The sequence below is a fragment of the Magnolia sinica genome, chromosome 9 (assembly GCF_029962835.1).
Source record: "Magnolia sinica isolate HGM2019 chromosome 9, MsV1, whole genome shotgun sequence".
Classification (NCBI taxonomy): Eukaryota; Viridiplantae; Streptophyta; class Magnoliopsida; order Magnoliales; family Magnoliaceae; genus Magnolia; species Magnolia sinica.
Genome location: NC_080581.1, coordinates 33,165,086 through 33,182,958, shown reverse-complemented (window position 1 = coordinate 33,182,958; position 17,873 = coordinate 33,165,086). Strand labels below are relative to the sequence as shown.

At 36.7% G+C, this 17,873-nt stretch overlaps 1 long non-coding RNA gene across 3 annotated transcripts; it reads left to right on the top strand.

Moving 5' to 3' along the window:
- Window positions 1-12,164: 12,164 nt before the first annotated feature.
- LOC131256228 (uncharacterized) lies at window positions 12,165-14,956 on the top strand. Of its 3 annotated transcripts, XR_009176679.1 has the most exons (5): window positions 12,165-12,839; window positions 12,929-12,976; window positions 13,921-14,005; window positions 14,462-14,604; window positions 14,843-14,956. It is a non-coding gene; the product is annotated as an uncharacterized LOC131256228 (long non-coding RNA). The 3 variants fall into 3 exon arrangements; XR_009176680.1 differs by lacking the exons at window positions 12,929-12,976; window positions 13,921-14,005 and adding an exon at window positions 14,048-14,212 and having other exon boundaries at window positions 12,165-12,880; XR_009176678.1 differs by lacking the exons at window positions 12,929-12,976; window positions 13,921-14,005 and adding an exon at window positions 14,048-14,240 and having other exon boundaries at window positions 12,165-12,880.
- The last annotated feature ends 2,917 nt before the right edge of the window (window positions 14,957-17,873 follow it).

The following is a 17,873-nucleotide window of genomic DNA, read 5'->3' as shown; positions in this document are numbered from 1 at the left end:
TTCAGTTTAATAAACTCAAATTTCTGAAAAGGATTTAACAGTTTTAAATCCATGGTTTTCTGGAAAAGGTCCATTTCCTGGATGTCAAATTCAACGGGGAAAGTAAGATGGTTAATATTACTTTTTACAGTGCAAAGTTTCAATTATGTCTCTTCTTTACCTTCCATTTTCTTCTTAACAAGAAAATCCATATTTACTAATATTCCTATTTTTCTATTTTTCAAAAGAATGAGTTCGGACTCCGAAAGCGTCGGCTCTAGCACTTGTACTTTCAGCTCAAACCCTAACCAAGGACTCCAAAATTGCCAAGTACTCATAAACATTCGTTGCAAGCATTTTCTGTCTATGTGCATGACGACCATACTGTTAAGATCAATCCTCTTATTTTCATTTACAGAAACTAGTGGATGACAAATTATGTGTAACATACAGAGATGGTTCAGCCACTTGTGCAATTAGGGAAGGTTCCAAAGGACATACATATTTGAAAGTTGGTCAAATCATAAACAGGCGTATTATGGAAGGAGACATTGTTTTCATTAATAGGCTACCTAGTGCTCATAAAAATTCATTGCAAGCATTTTTTGTCTATGTGCATGACAACCATACTGTTAAGATCAATCCTCTTATCTTCATTTACAGAAACTAGTGGATGACAAATTATATGTAACATACAAAGCTGGTTCAGCCACTTATGTAATTAGGGAAGGTTCAAAAGGGTCAGATTTCTACATCAAGCATCAGTTGCATACATATGATACAGAAGGACAAAAGTATCACCTTCAACATGACTGTCAAACAAGTTTACTCACCAAAAATTCAGATCACAAACCATCATGGCATGTGTCCCATTTTTGTGGAAGCACAAAGTAAATGATTGATACACATTGTGCACAAGATGACCAACCTTGCATACAAAGGTCATTTTCTCAGCTTAATCCAGGGATGCTACAGACAACTGAGAAAGATCTCCAAGGAACCTCATGAGCCTCCCCACACCTCAGATTGCATATGGTCACGGTTCAAATGTAAAATGGTAACACAAAAACAAAAAATTAACATCACTATCATACATGGAATTTGACAAAAATGAACTAGGCTCATGTATCATACTTTCAAGAAAAATGTGTACCTCCCTTGTTATGTCAATAGCATGAGAAGGACCTAAAGTCAAGGATTCGTGTACCTGATTAGAGTTCAGAGAAGTTATTAAGAATAGAAACATGACCAAATAACAATAAGCCAACTTATAAAAATAAATGGTTAAGATTTTTAAACAAAATTATCATTATGGTTTCAAGGAGGGTCCATTTATCTCCCCAATGTTGAGTCATCTCAAAAGCAAATGATTAGCAAAAAGCCAAAAACCAAACAATAGTATTGTAAAGGACCAGTGCAACTAAGTTACAGTGAAGACAACACATAGAGAAATGGAGAAATTACAACGATTGCTTTATATCAGGAGGCAAAGAGCACTAAGTACAATGTAGCTAACAAAGGAGTTTTTTCCTAGAAACATTGTGATTTTAAGACTGAACATTAGGTGAAAGAAAGAAATGGCAATTTCAGAACCAAATGAAACTTACACAGATTTCTTTGGCATTAGACTTCTACCAGTTTGTAGAAAGTCTTATTGTTGCATACATGGAATATTGTTACAGCATTTTCTTAATGATTTGTTTGCAGCACATCCGTAGCGGGCTTGGATCAACTACCTAGCTCACCAAACCATGGACTGTTCTTGCATCTTTTTTCTTAACTATTTTCTTAACTGATGGTTTACAAACAGACAAAAATGAAAAAGCTGAAACAACAGTTGAAATTTGATGGTGGAGCATGCAGATTTTTAGATTTCCCACCTTCATTTTGCCAATGATACACTCCGTGGCAAACTATTGAATTGATCAAGTTACTACGAATTTTTTAAGCTACATTATTTGCATGATCAGCAACACCTTATCTATCATAACCAGCATCTGCAACCTATCATCTAATACAAATGACAGGAAGTTCGTTGTATTGGATGGAATTAACTATCTTCCTCCAGTTGATCAGAAGGAGATTCTCCAATGTGACTTATAGAGTTGTGGCCCCCCTGGATGAAAGGAAAATCTCCTAATTAGATCTCAAGCAATTAAAATACTAATGTAGATATCTATCAAACTAACCTTCAGCCTAAAATTCTTATTCAAAATTTTTTTTTTTTAAAAAAAGAAATTGGATGACTTAAAGTAAAATGTGAACCAAAGATACATTTGGGTAAAAACCCCAATATAAGCCTCCAAGAGAATTGGTACCTAAATAGTACAAACGACACAAGAATGTCAAAATTATTTAATTTTCAATCTTTTTTGGCCAACAGTTATTTATTTTTTTCAAATTATGAGGGATTTCAATTTTTCCATACATGGTTGCTTCACTACCATGTGGGAAAGATGCACTAGTATGTCCACATATATAAAGGACACAAACCAGGACATCAAATTTTTTATTTTATCCACTTGGAAATAAATACATGATAACATCTGTTGGCAGGAAAAAGGAAAACATTGTAAGTGCTATAGTTTATATCCCTGGCTGTTGTCAAATTTGTGGTGCCAAAATCACTGTTATATATAACTTGCATAAGTGAAGCTCTCTCAAGGATCAATATTCATAAACAAGCTAAGCTCACAACAAGCAAAGCTCACAAGTACAAGGATCAATCTTGAATGCAAGAACTGCTCACAAGACAAGACTCAAGCTGCAAGACTTCAAGAAGAGTACAAGGCAATTTGTAAAGAACTCAAGACACTTTCAAGATTGAGCTACATCAAGATTTCAAGATTGATCTACATCAAGACTTCAAGGCTCATACTTCAAGGTCACTAGTTCCTAATGTTTCAATGTCCTTACTTCATGGTTGAGGTTTGACTGACCTTAGGTTGACCTTAGAAGTAGGTCACTTTGGATACATAAATCGAATGTTTATTTTACATAAGTTTGGTCTGTTCTTCGACTAGTCCTAGGCCTTCTTCGACTAGTCCTAGAGTTGCTTCGACCAGTCTAAGAAATTCCTCGATTAGTCGTGAGTTTGTTACAAATTTTGGATAAAATCTGTTAGGCTTCGACTAGTCCAGGAATCTGTTCGACCAGTCGAAGGAACAGTGTCGACTGCATCTTCGACCAGTTGAAAATCTTCGACTCAAAATCTAGCGATGTTTTTCAGGTTCTTCGACCAGTTGAAGGAAACCTTCGACCAGTCGAAGGAGACCTTCGACCAGTCGTAAAACGGTCAAAGCTTATCGCGCCTGATTTTTCAAATATCTGTTATTGCTTCGACTAGTTGAAGAGCTCCCTAGACCAGTCGAAGACGCGATCTGCTCACTTATAAATAGTACACGAATCTCAGAAGAAATAATCGAATTAATTAATCCATTCAAGCCAATCTTCGTCGAACTTCTGAGAGATAATTCTATGCTCCATCTAAGCTAAGTGTGCTTATTTAATATTCTCTTTCCTTAGCTTTATTTAATTGATTTTGTTTCTGCTATTCCAATCTAATTTGATAAGAGGAATTGTTATTCCCTTTCTTTGGAATCAAAATCAATTAAGGCAAGCCCTATTTGGTTTAATTTAAAATCTATTAGAATTAGAACCATTGTAATTGAGTACTGGACATTGAACTTGGACATTCAATCATCTACTCTGATTTGGTTCTACCGGGCTGCTACAACGAAGGAGATAATCAGGTATTTTACATTTAATTGTAAATTCCTTTCTGTTTTGATTTCTTTCAAGATTTGCCAGAAAAATCTTGTTGTATTAGTTATCTGAAGAAAGCCAGGAAAACTCAGAAGTGGGGTTTTTTAATTGTGTAAGCCCACAGACAAAGACATAATTGTAAAGGTTTTGGGTAAACCTGGGAAAACCTATTTTGTTAGTGAACGCTAATATCCCCTATGTGAGGATATTAGGAGTGGAGTAGCATTCTGTGTGGCTGTTGTTTAACAGTTGGTGAACACACAGGCGAACCACTATAATCCCTTGTGTTGTGGTTGAATGATTTATACTTCTGATCTTTAATTATTCTTTTATGGGATGTATGTTTGGTGGTGAATGTTGTAATCATTTAATTCAAGCATTGTGAGAATTTTGTAATAGTTTAGAATTTATTTTCTGCTATTCCTTTATCAGCTTGATATTTAATTTCCTTTAAAAGTTGTTCCAGCAAGGTTGCCCTACCATTTTTATGGTGTATGGCTGTCCTTAGAACAATACATTTGTGATTACAATTTATTTCAATTCAGTTTGTATTTATTTCTGTATTCCTCTTTGGTTTGAGATTTGATACAAAGATCTTTCTAGAAATAAGGTTGTCCTACCATAAACTCTGGTTTTTGGTGTAAGGTTGTCCTTAGAACAACATTTGTATCAACCTCTCAAGATTTGAATTTTGAGGTTATTTTACTTTCTTGCATTGTGATTTATTTTGGCTATCATATTCTTTTTAATTCCGCTGTTATAAGTTTTATTTGGCATAGTCCTATTCACCCCCCCTCTAGGACATATAGCTAGGCCCTTTCAAACATTACAAGAGAAACAGTCTGCATTTGCCTCAAAGCCATTTTGGGAGAGGAAAAACATAATATGTGATTGTAAGTTCTTATATTTCCATGACAAGATCATCATTTCTTTGATTTTCATTTTCTTCCTAGGATTTTTATTACTAACCATTTTCTTGAGTCCTATGATTACCATATTGTGGCATACCTAGGAGTAAAACAACCTGATTTTTTAGGCCATAAGTTTTAAACAATGTGGCCCACCTACTGAAAATCTCCTAACCATATTGGCAATGTGAAGATCCCCATTGTGACATGTCCCAACCTAATGTGGTACCTTGTTACATGCTCAAAAGGGACATCTATGAGGCGAAGAAGAATTGATCCTCGTGCAATTGGGAGAAACAAATTAAAATGCAAGGTAATACAATCCAATTGATCCCAAGTGAAACCCCGTAAGTTTCAACATTTAAAGACTGCACAAAGTCATATTTCATTGAAACCTGTATTCTTTTCTTCTTTTTCTTCTTCTTCTTCTTCTTCTTCTTCTTTTGTATTGCAATCATTTTGTAATATTCCTTCCCTTCCAAGAAAAAAATGGTAATTGCATTTCAGAGTCCAAGTTCCTTCTCTATTAGTGACTAACATGGAAGTTCACTGTCAGGCATGATGTTTGCCAGGCTAGCTTATCCAAGCCATTAATACCACGGCTCCATAAAAGATGGACCATGCCCTCAAAACCTTCCAAATTGGAGGATGCTAGCCTTCCAATAATCTTTGGCCCTTTGCCCTTAAATGTGGTATTTTAGCACACTTACCCATGTATTTGTATGCAAATAAACAAATGATTAGCGTTGTCTGACCAAGAAGATTTTTTGGGCATAGTCCATTGATGATGAGAGACACTTGTTCAATGGCATGGATCACCAAACCATGGGCCACACATGTACAAAATCCACACACAATAGGGAAGTTCCATGTTAGTCACATTTCAAAACCAAACAAAGAGAGAGCAAGGTATTATTTATCACACACCATGAAACAGAAGGATATAAAAAAGTTGTTCTTTTGTCCTTTCTCCATCAAATGCATGTGGAGATGTATACATGTGGGTTCCTTACAATAAAATATGTTCATCAAAACCACAATGCAGATAGAATAAATAAATGAAAAAGAAGATCTATGGAATGCAGATGAGAACAGAACAAAGCAGGTCAATGTGACAGTAGATTTGAAACCAAAATGAATGTTCCTGATCTCAGATCAACAATTGCATTGCCCTTCCTTCCCTTGAAAATAACATCCATCAGCTTGTGCAGAAAGTGACCAAAAGGCCCTCTATATGCAAAACCATAGAGCTGCAAATTAAGATAGGATAAACAGTAGAGTTAAACAATACTAGACATCTTATAGACATAAGTTCCATTATACATAATATATGTGCATTGGCAACTACAAGACATTCAATGCAGAGTAATTATATGATTAATGACCCAAGTCTTTGCACAGTATACATGGGATCTCAATTCTAACAAGTGGGCCCCATGGTTCGGTAATCCAAGGCCCAGCCATTGATGTGTTGTGTCCCACTGTTAATAGAACATGCCCTAAGAATCTCCCAGATTGAACCAATCTTGCAATTTTTCTTTAAGTTGAATGTAGAGTGTTGTGTATTTCTCTTCTTAACTAACTGTCAGCCTCAAATTGGAAAAGCTAAGATTGTCCTATTGAGTATAGTTGGGAGCATAGACCAATAGTCTAGATTACCAAACCATGAGCCCCACTTGTCGGAATTGAAAACCCATAGAAATTCTATAAAGCCACTGGTCACAAATCATACAGTTCCTCATCAACACAATGCTTAAAGAAAGGTCTTTTTGGAAAAAAAAAATCATGAAAGAAAAATAGCATTCAAATTCATTTCAGTTGTCCTCATCTTCAAGGATCACAACACAAACAGTAGATTATCTCTAGCAACAAAAGGTTACAATTTGAAATTCACATGTGAATCCACATCATCATGTTTAAACACGCAGTCGAGGAGCATATTTGATTCTAAAAGAGCACTTAAGCGCATACACTCAACTTATTTGATTGTCCCTACAGCCAAGATGGAGTAATAAGAAAGATGGCCTCCGTTTTCATCAACACAAATGTAACCCAAACGGATGAAGTGAGATAAAAAGTCTAACAAAAACATGAAGAAAAGAAAATGAAAATGAAAGTCATTTTCAGCACCTCCTCTACCAACATAAAACAGAACAAAAATAATAATAATAATAATAATACAAGGAAGAAAAGAAACTTTTTTTTTAGCAAAGGAAGATATCCTTCTATCTGTAACCACTTAGTGTATGAATGTATGTGAAATGCAACCACCTTTACCACTAATATTGTTAGAAATTTGAACTTGAGAAGACACAAACCTTGCATGAATCATGGATCCTGCTATCATTAAAATTCGAATCAGGTCTATTTCAAAACCAGATCTGGAAACCCTAATTACCCAATTTGGGGATTTGAATCCAAAATTTTGTGATTTGGGGATTCCGAATTGAAACCCCAAATCCAGTTACCAGATCTAGAGATGATGCAAGTGAGGAAGAGAGAGAGAGAGAGAGGTCAGACAGTCATGTCTGAGAGAGAGAGAGAGGGCAGAGGGACTGAGAGAGAGAGAGAGAGAGAGAGAGAGAGAGAGAGAGAGAGAGAGAAAGAGAGAGAGAGGGCAGAGGGCAGGGCTGAGAGAGAGAGAGAGAGAGAGCGCAGAGGGAGGGCGGGCGCGGGACCATGAGAAATGGGGGGAGATTGGGCGCAGCTCTGTTTTAAGCGCGCGCCTAATTTTGGGCGAGACCATGGACGGTGCTCTGTGGGCCCTACCATGACGTACGTGTTTCATCCATTCCGTTCATCCATTTTTAAAGATCATTTTAGAGCTTTATACCAAAAATTAGAGGGATATAAATCTCAGATGGTCCACACCGCATGAGAACAATAGTGATTGGATATCCGCCATTAAAATCCTCTTAAGGCCCACTGTACTGTTTATTTGACATCCAATCTGTTGATTTGGTCATACAGGATCAGATGAAGGGAAAAATCAAAAATCAGCTTGATCCAAAACTTTTATGGCTACCAAAATGTTTTTAATGGTCGACGCTCATTCAACACTGTTTCCTATAATGTGGTCCACTTGAGATTTGGATATATCTCATTTTTGGTCTCATATTGTAAAATTATCTGTAAAAATATATGGACGGCATGGATGAAACACATACATCATGGTGGGGGCCACAGAGCACCGACCACAGGCCATTGGCTGGGTGAGGGTAGTAGCCAATCCGTTCTCAAGCGTACCGAGTAAATCCTGTGGAGCCCAGCATGATTTATTCATTTTATGCACTCCATCCATCTATTTTAACATATAATTTTATTATCTAAGCTCAAAAATGAAGCCTATAAAATTCTGAAGTGGACCACATCATAGGAAATAGTATAAACTGAACGTCTACCATTGAAAATTTTTGGGAGGCCACTGAAGTTTTGGATCAAGTTGATATTTTAGTTTTCCCTTCATCCATGTATTTGTGATCTATTGAACAGGTTGGATGACAAATAAAAATCACTGTAGGCCATAAGAAGATTTCAACGGTGGAAATCATTATTCTCACTATTTCCAGTGGTATGGCCCACTTGAGCTTTGGATATACTTTAATTTTGGGCTCAACCACTAAAATGATCTAGAAAAATGGATTGAAAGTGTGGATAAACCAAATACATTCACTATGTCATTGCTAACTGGATACGGCAGGGTAGGATGCAATGTGCGTTGAAACCCTTTCGGGGGTCACAAAAGTTTCGGATCAATATGAAATTTGTTTTTCATATTCATCCAAGTATTTGGACCACAACACATGAAATGGTGTTGATTGAATATCCAACATTAAAAACTTCTTGTGATTAAGCCAAAGTATGAGGCAGATTCAAAGTTCGAGTGGACCCAATCATCCGTATACGAAACTCAGGTGGGCCATACCATCTAAAACTATGTGAAGACATCCTAAAAAATATAAAAGCACATGGTGAATGGGCTAGATCTATGAATCACATTTAGGTGGGCCCAATATATGATTATGAATGTTACCCCCCTCCACTATATTATGTGGTGTGGCCCACCTAAGTTATGGATTGAGTTTGAGTTTATTTTTAAGCTCTTGGCGCACCCGAGTCATGGATTGACTTTCTCCATACCGCTTAACACTTTTCTCGGATCGTTTTAAGATATTAACCAAAAAATGGGGCGGGTCCAAGGCTCACGTGGACTACAGAGTGGGGATTGACAGTGTGGAAACATTATTCCCATGGTTTCCTATGGTATGGTCCACTTGAGCTTTAGAAATACCTCAAATTTGGGCTGAACCACTAAAATGATTTGAAAACATGGATGGACGGAGTGGATAAGACAAATACATTCACAGTGGGCCCAACTAAGTTTACGATATCATTTTAGAGAATTATCCAACAAAATGAATAATATCCCAAAATTAAATGGACCACACCACAAATACCAGCACGGGATGATGATTTTCACCATTAAAAATTTTGTAGGGCCCACCATAACATTTTTTTCCCATCCAATCTGTTCATAAATCCAATTTAAACAGAAAAACGACTCAACGCGGTTTTGGATTTTGGACTGGTTCTTCTGTTGTAAGCCCGATGAAATCCAACGGGGCAACCTAATCTGTTACCAATCCTGGGAATCCATACCTAGCGAAGGAGACATCGTCCTCATAGACGGCTGAGGATAAAGCACATGAATAACATGAGGTTCTCTCACAAGCAATTACCTCTTGAAAGCAATGCTAAAAATGGAGTCCAATGATTTTATATAACATAAGAAAATTGTAGTTTCAGTGGCCAGGTGTCAATCTAAAGAAGATTACAACTCTCTTCATATTTACCTTTTCAACAGGTTGGATTTCAAATAAACATTACGATGGACCTTAAGATAGTTTCAACGGTGGGAATCACTCTCCCCGTTGTTTTCTATGGTGGGGTCTGCTACAAATTTTTATCTGCCTCATTCTTTAGCTCATGACTTAAAATGATATCTCAAAATGGATGGACGCTGTGGATATAACAAATACATCATAATGGAGCCCACAAAACTTGGTGTCATCACCGTATGGCGTCCAAGAGAGAAACGGATTGACTACTGCCCCTGACACCATACCTGTGGCTGGTGGTCGATGCTCTATGGGTCCCACCATGATGTATGTGTTTCATCCATGCTGTCCATCCATTTTTACATATCATATTAGGGCTTGATACCAAAAATGAGAGGGATATAAATCTCAGGTGGACCACACCACATGAAAACAATAGTGATTGGATATCCACCATTAAAACCCTCCTAATGCCCACTGTACTTTTTATTTGACATCCAATCTGTTGATTAGGTCATACAGGCCCAGATGAAGGGAAAAAAATATCAGATTGATCCAAAACTTTATATGGCCCCAAAAAGGTTTTTAATGGTCGACGCTCATTCAACACTGTTTCCTATAATGTGGTCCAGTTGAGATTGGGTTATACCTCATTTTTTGTTTCATACCATAAAATGATATGAAAAAATAGATGGACGGTAGGGATGAAACACATACATCATGGTGGGGCCCACAGAGCATCGACCACCACCCCTTGGCGCCTGTGTCAGCGCGAGTAGCCAATCCGTTTCCCTCTCTCACGCGACTCTCTCTCTCTCTCTCCCTCTCTATGCCGCTCCCTCTCACCCTCTCTCCCTCTCCCTATCGTTCCCTCCCTCTGCCTCTCCTTCTCCGTGTCCGGCCCTCTCTCTCTCGCGCGCGCCCTCCCTCTCCCTCTCCCTCCCTCCCTCCCTCTCCCTCTCCCTCTCCCTCTCCGCTCGCTCTCCCTCTCTCTCTCTCTCTCAAAACCCTAGTCCTCTCTCTCTCTCTTTATCTCTATCTCCTCGGCCCTCTGCTGCAACATCAGGTATCTCCCTCTCCGCTCGATCTACCACACATCAAGGAGCATTCTGCTGCAACATCAGGTATCTCTCTCTCTCTCTCTCTCTCTCTCTCTCTCCCCTTATCTATTCATATCAATTTGGGCATTTTTTAATCCTTCAAGTAACATTGTGCAATGATTTGTGTATTGGGAATTTTTGAGTTTCGAATCCCTAATTAGGGATTTGTAGTGTCGATTCCCTAATTGTGGATTAGTGTAGAGGTGTTGTGTCTGATGGTTCGATCTTAAGGTTTAGGCTCTTATGAGCAAGCTTGGGTCTGATGTATTAATAGCAGATTGTCTCAGTGAATTTCCATAGCTAGGCTACCACCAAAAGCCTTCATCCAGCTGGAAGGATGTCCATCATCCTAGTAGTGGTAGCCCTATTCCAAGCCTTAGCATCAACGGTTGATGTGCTGGCTTAGACATGGATGGCTAGCATCGAATAAGGCATCAAGCCTCATCAATGTAATGTGGTTTTCATAGTGCTTTTGGCTGGCGGAAGGGTGGAGAAAATGCTTTTGGGTGTGGTGGTTTTTGTAATGTTTCGGCTCGGTTGTAACTTGTAAATGAAGGTATCCAGCAAAAAAAAAAAAAAACCTGCTGTGAGGTAAGTAACTCTGTTGATTGTTGACAGATTTATAAGAAAGTGGAATATTCTTGGTAGGAGACTATTTATAAATGAAAAGAAAAATTGGTACATATGGAGGTCCACGGATTCTACATCCTACAAGCATAAGATACATGGGTTGTTTTTAAAAGCAATCAACTGTACCAGGTTTGAACATCTATTTGTTAGATTGGAAACTTTTGTTGATGAGATTAGTTAGATACAAGTCAATATCTGCTTTGCGATTTTGGGTTGTTTTGGACATATTTGTGATGCATAAACCATTTCCATCTGGTGTGTTTTTTTTTCTTTTTCTTTATCCCTTCTTAATCTTATGCAATCATGTCATTTGTTTGTTGAATGCCGTGAGTAAGAAAATGCCCTTCTATCACAAGATTACAAAATTCGAGGAGCTCGTGGCATTAGGAAGTAGGTTGCTCGTTGGGTTTCACCAAGAGCAAGGTGAGTTCCATTCATCTTATGGTTTTTCTCTTGCTACATATTCTAGTTTTAAGTGTCATCACTCATTGACTATACATATGACAGTCATATTTGGCAATCTAGAGATTGTCCAAATCTTGGGTGGTTGGCCCTATTGTTGATGGAGCTTAGACAGGTGGAGGATAGTTGATACTTGCCCCTGTTTTGGGTACATTTGAGTGGTAGTTTTATCTGTATATGTATAGCAATCATATCCCTGATCCAGACTACTTTTACTTCCAATTCATGTTGATTGAGACTGACGTTGACATTAAAAAAAAAGTAGTTGGTTGTCTTAAAAACTGGACCAAACAACAAACAGTGGATGTAAGTGATCATAACCAATTCAAACTGGTTTTGACCGTCGCAATCTTTGTAATCTTACATATAATTCAATTTATAAACTGCCAGTTAAAACTAGTTAAACAGCCAGTTAATAATTGTTTAGCCAACTGTTAATAACGTTACTGGTAAAAACTAGTTTGAATGGGTTTATGTCTTGCCATTTTTGACATATTCTATATGATTTGGAACCTTCAAGTATCATCTTGATTTATTGGTTTGCAACAGGTAAAGATTTGGGAAGACAGGAAGGCATTGCCACATGTGCACTAGGACCCTCTAATTCCTGCTTTTTCTTTAGCCCATCTGGGACTTAATTCACCTTTCTTAGTACATCTTTGTTACATATTTTGACTTAGAAGTTATTGTATCAAATGACAAAACTTCTATTACAAATTTACAATTATATGCCACATGTGCAATTTGTAAGTAATTTCTAAGCTTTTATACCAACTTCGACTGAATTAATAGAATTTTCATTCGAGGCCAATAGTCTGTATAGATGGGGATATTTTGCATTAATGATGATGATACAGATCATTCATCTAGTGGATCCCAATGTTAATGTTCAACAGATCAGAAATCTACTCTGTTGAACAATCATAGCTATCTGATCGATGGACTTCCTCGAGTTGCATATGTATATCTCTAGTTGCTGCATCATTTCATCTACAATTTGATCTTTACAAATGTTTCTGCATCATAAATACTGGGAATGTAATTACAATTTGATCATTGCCGGTCTACAATTTGATCTTTCCTATTAACTAAATTATGTATTTCAAGGTTATTTTCTCCATCAACGCAAGCCAGAGATGACAGATTTCCTGAGAAAGGTCAGGTTTTTTTTTTTCATACGAAACTAAAGAGCAATGATGTACAAATGCATTTATGTAGAATATTTCTTGTTGCTTGCTTTCTACAGGTTCATATGTATGTAGATTCTCAGGAAAAGGTTATAGCTCAGTATCAGGTAACACCAGTTTAATCCGGTTTTTGTTTTTTATTTTTTGTTTTTTGTTTTTTTTTTTCATTTTTTTTTTGTTTTTTTTTGTCTTGTTTTTGTTTTAGTTTTAGTTTTTTTTTTTTTTTTTAGTTTTTTAGTTTTTTTTTTTTTTTTTTGTGGCCAAACACAGAAAAAAAGGAACCCATCATGCGGTCAAATCTTTATTTTCTACTGTCCTTTCTTAATACAGAAATTATCAAATTCTCTTGTCTGCAGTATTTGAATTCAAAGATAGCTATTGGTCTCTAATTGATTTGTGAATTGCTTGTAAGAAACTCTGAGTATTGGCTGATAATCCCTACCTTATGTAAGAACTTTGAAGTTGTTAGCATTTATTCTTTCATCATTTAAATTCAGAAGCATTGATTAACTAAACTGATGGAGGTTGAAGATTTTAAAAATAAAGTTAATATATGGTTGGAAGCACAATTGACTATGCCATTTCTGTTATAATAGTTACTAAAGTAACATTGGTCACCGTGGCACATTTGTGCATTATTTAAGTTTCACCTGTCACATAAGATGTTCTATTTGGCACTTTTCAAACTTGTATTGCATAGTGACTCCACTGAAATATCCTTTTCATTTTTATCGTTTTAGAACTTTCTCCAAGGAGATAGAGAGGGCATTTGTGGATCTATAATGAAAGGGTGGAAATGGATTCCAACAGGAAACCAATTCCAAGTATTTACATGGGCCCAAACGTAAGAATTTGCATCTACCTATGGTTTTCATTTCCATAGTGGATATTTTCCACATACCCAAACCACTTTTTATGAATTGAAGTGGTTAGGATTTTGTTGTCTATTGGTGAATCTTTATGGTTTTTAGATGATGCCATGGTTGATTCTGGCTTGGGCATATTCTTCTGGAATGAAAATTGACATGTTTGATCTGTTTTGTCTTTGCAGGCACTAGCATCTCAATCTCAGTGACTCAACTTGTTGCAGGAGTTGTTCACCGATATAGCTTTAGAGGTTGATGTTTGAGCTAGAGGTAAGGAACCAATGCATTCTCTGCTTTTCTTTCTCTCTTGAGTGTGTATGCTCAGTAGTTCTATTTTGACCAAAAGTTGTTGGCTGGGGCTCATCTTCAATTGGAGATTTCCTTAGTGTTTCTCTTCAACAACAGTTGGCTATTCATTAGTTATTAAGTTGGCTGAATTTGATGCTTTCTCTTTCACTAATAGTTGACTGGATGCAAGTGAGCTTTGTAATATTACGAGTTCTAAGTAAGGAAATCCAAGGAAACACCCAAGAAATACCCAAGCTGATTTTTTTTTTTCTTAAATGCACCTCTTAGTTGAATTTGTGCATCTATATCTTTACATGATATACTCTTATTTGATGTTTTTTTTTTTGGAAAGATTCCTTTTAAATGTTTATCTATACTTTCAAAGAACAAAATTTATATTTAGTAATTCTCAATGAATGTGGGTATTGGTACTTTCAGGTAGGTGTTGCAGAACTTAAAGTTGCAGTTGAAAGGAGTGGGGGGTTGGTTGTGCTGGCGGAAAGCTTTGGCCATTCTGTTTTTAAGGATTCTCTCAAATGCATTTTTCAGTCCACTGACTACGACTTTGGTCTATCATTTAAGTAAGGCATTGTCTCATAGTGAATTCATATTCCTGATTGTTATCTGGTATCCATACTAGTTTTATTTTTTCTGATTCTGTAAGGAATCACATCTTGCTGTGTGATATAGTTTCTCCAAATGCATCCTAACATAAGCCTGGCATTGCTAGTTTTAAGCTATGAATGCTTGTTTTTCCTTTTACTACATTTCCAATTAATGTTGTTTTGACTTCTTGCATGCATGTGCTGATTGGTACAGGCTTCAGATGAATTTGTTAAGAGGCGTGAAGAGATGTGCCCAAGTGTGTGTTGAGAAGGTATTTATGTCTTTCGAATCCACTGTTCGTAAGAGGGCAAGCGAAATGGTAGGGTCTTTGTTCAATCGTAACATGCCTCTGGCAATTGAACTGAGTGCAATAACAATTATTGATAGATCAAAAGGCGAATTACTGTCTCAACCGAAGCATTTGGAGGTCCTCCATATGCTAAATTCACTGAAACTTCTTTTCCCTTTTCTCTCAAAGAAAGTCACTATTAAAATAAGCTCTTGGGTTGCCATTTCTCCCCACTCACGTGGCACATTCTTGATATTCTTGGAGTACTTTTTGAATTTTCAAGAGTAGACATTCCTGTATCAGAAGTCGATAACATTGTAGTTTCACTTGTATCATATGTATCTTATGGTGGGGAGAATCCAGTAGACACTGTTATGTCTACATCAGCCTTGTTAAAGACTAGATGAGAATATCACAGTCCACTAGTCAGAATGCAAGATAAACAGCACTGATGAAGAAGATTTATGTTGTAGGAAATTATAACATGGAACTCAAAATAAACATGGCGTTGGTTGCATGGGTTTCTTGTGTATGATTCTTGAGCAGCATCAAACACATGTTCATTAGATGGCCAACCTTTTTTGTTTACTTTTATTTCATGACTCATGTGATCATCAGAATTAAGCTTCTAGATTATACCGGTAGGCCCCAAACATCAGGTGCATTGAGGACTTTAGAAGTCACACACCTACAACCTGATTGGAGTAGAGCTTGACACCATCCAAAAGACCATGATATGCTCGTTGTAGAAGATATGTTATGTATGTTGAACTTCTTGGAAGTTGCGAATCTTTGGAAAAAAATGTGCTCTGTCAAGATATACCACGACCATGGATATGCTTGCACTAACACAAAGCAGCTACTCCATTATTGTTTTTACTATCCTTGCTTCTCTGTTCTAGCTATTTCAGTTTTCTAGCACCACATTACTGTCTTTGCCTAACAATTATTTATATCACTCCACTATGTGCACTAATGAGCATGCATGCCTTTACCAGTTATGCATTCAAATTATTCTTTGTGATTATGATTGCAAGCTGATCACAAGGATCCAACGGCCACAGCTTGCATTAAAGATCTTCGGCCAGGTGGGTACCTACTTGCAAATAGGGGAAATAACATATTTTCTCCTTATTTAAGGGGAGGATGAGTGTAAATGGTGATCCATTAATCCTCAAATACTAGAATAGAAGGGGTTTTCTCCTTGTATAAGAGAAGGATGAATCATATGAGCATTAGGTTACGTTGTGATTTGGAAGCTTTCAATAGTCTAAGACTTCATATATGCAATGTTCCTTAAAAGCCGGAGTAGCCCCTATATAGTGAATGTTATCCATCCAAGTGGGGCCCAACAGAGCAATGAGCCTAGATTTACCCCCAAAAAATAAAAGAAGATGAAGAGAATGCCAATCATGCATTAAATGCCCCAGTTGTTTCTGAAAAGATGCCTGATTGGATTGTTTTGTTTTTTTAACTTATGTAAGTCAACAAGTTACCTCTTATTTAGTTTGGTTATTAAAGTTACATAAGTATCTCTTAAGAAAAAGTAAGTTACTTCTTTTGCTTTTCAACTTCCAAAAGCAACTTATTTCCTTTATTTCAGTCTTTGGGGCCTTTAGCAACCCGCAATGGAGTGGTAGTTTCTCTGCATTAGGTGGTAGCAATGCCATGGGAATCGAAAAACCATCCAACCTTTTCACGTAGATGAGAAGATAGAAAGTCTCTGACAAGATTTGCAGTTGAAAACCAGGTAACCAGTTGAATACCAATGCATATTTTCTCATGACTAATAGCATTAGTTCTAGATCAAATGAAAATCCCATGTTCTCTATTGCGTTATTCAATCCTCTAGACTAACACCTTATCATTGATAAGGAAAATTCTTACAAGCTGGGGGGTAGGCTCCTGCAGAAAATTCTTACAGGCTCCTGCAGGTCGTTTTGAAGGAAAGCACAACAAAAAGAAAATTGCTTTTTGGGTGTTGGAATATCTGCATTGTTTTTGAGGACCAGAGAAGCTATTGTTTTTTTTTTGGGTCTTGGGTTTTGATTGCATATGATTTGAAGAATGTGAAAAAGTAACATTCTTTTTGGGCCTTGAATTGGTTGGAAGAAAGATGGTTTCATTTTAGCTGTTGTTAGAGGAACTGAATTTCGTGTTGGGTGTTGAAATTTCTTGTGTTATGGATGATTTAAGGCCTAGGTAAGTGATTTTGGATTGGTTATCAGGTTTTGATTTCATATGATTTGGATAAGTTGAAAAATGTCATTTGTTGGGCCTCGAATTGGTTTATAAGGATGTTTTTTTAGTTGTTTATGGAAGCCTTCAATGCAGTATCATTAAGAAAATCCCAAGAAGGAAATTTTTTGCTAAATATTGAAAATTGTTTATAGCCATTAGCGACAAAACTTTTTCATCGCTAAAAGGCTCATCCATGTTTTTTAGCAATGAAAATGTTCATAACTAAAAGTAAACCTTTCGATTTTTTTCAAAATTTGTTTACAGCCTTTAGCGACGAAACTATTTGACCCATCGATGTTTTTTAGCTCCAAAAATTTTCGTAGCTAAAAGTAAACCTTTCGGTTTTTTTCAAAAATTGTTTACAGACTTTAGCGACGAAACTTTTCGTCGCTAAAAATCTCATCCATGTTTTTTAGCGACGAAAGTTTCATAGCTAAAAGTAAACCTTTCGATTATTTACAAAAATTGTTCACAGCCTTTAGTGACGACAATTTTCGTCGCTAAAAGTCTCATTCACGTTTTTTTAGCTACGAAAATTTTCATAGCTAAAAGTAAACCTTTCGATTTTTTTCAAAAGTTGTTCAGAGCCTCTAGCAACGAACATTTTCATTACTAAAAGTCTCATCCACGTTTTTTAGCTACAAAAATTTTCATAGCTAAAAGTAAACCTATCAGTTTTTTTCAACAACTATTCACAGCCTTTAACAACGAAAA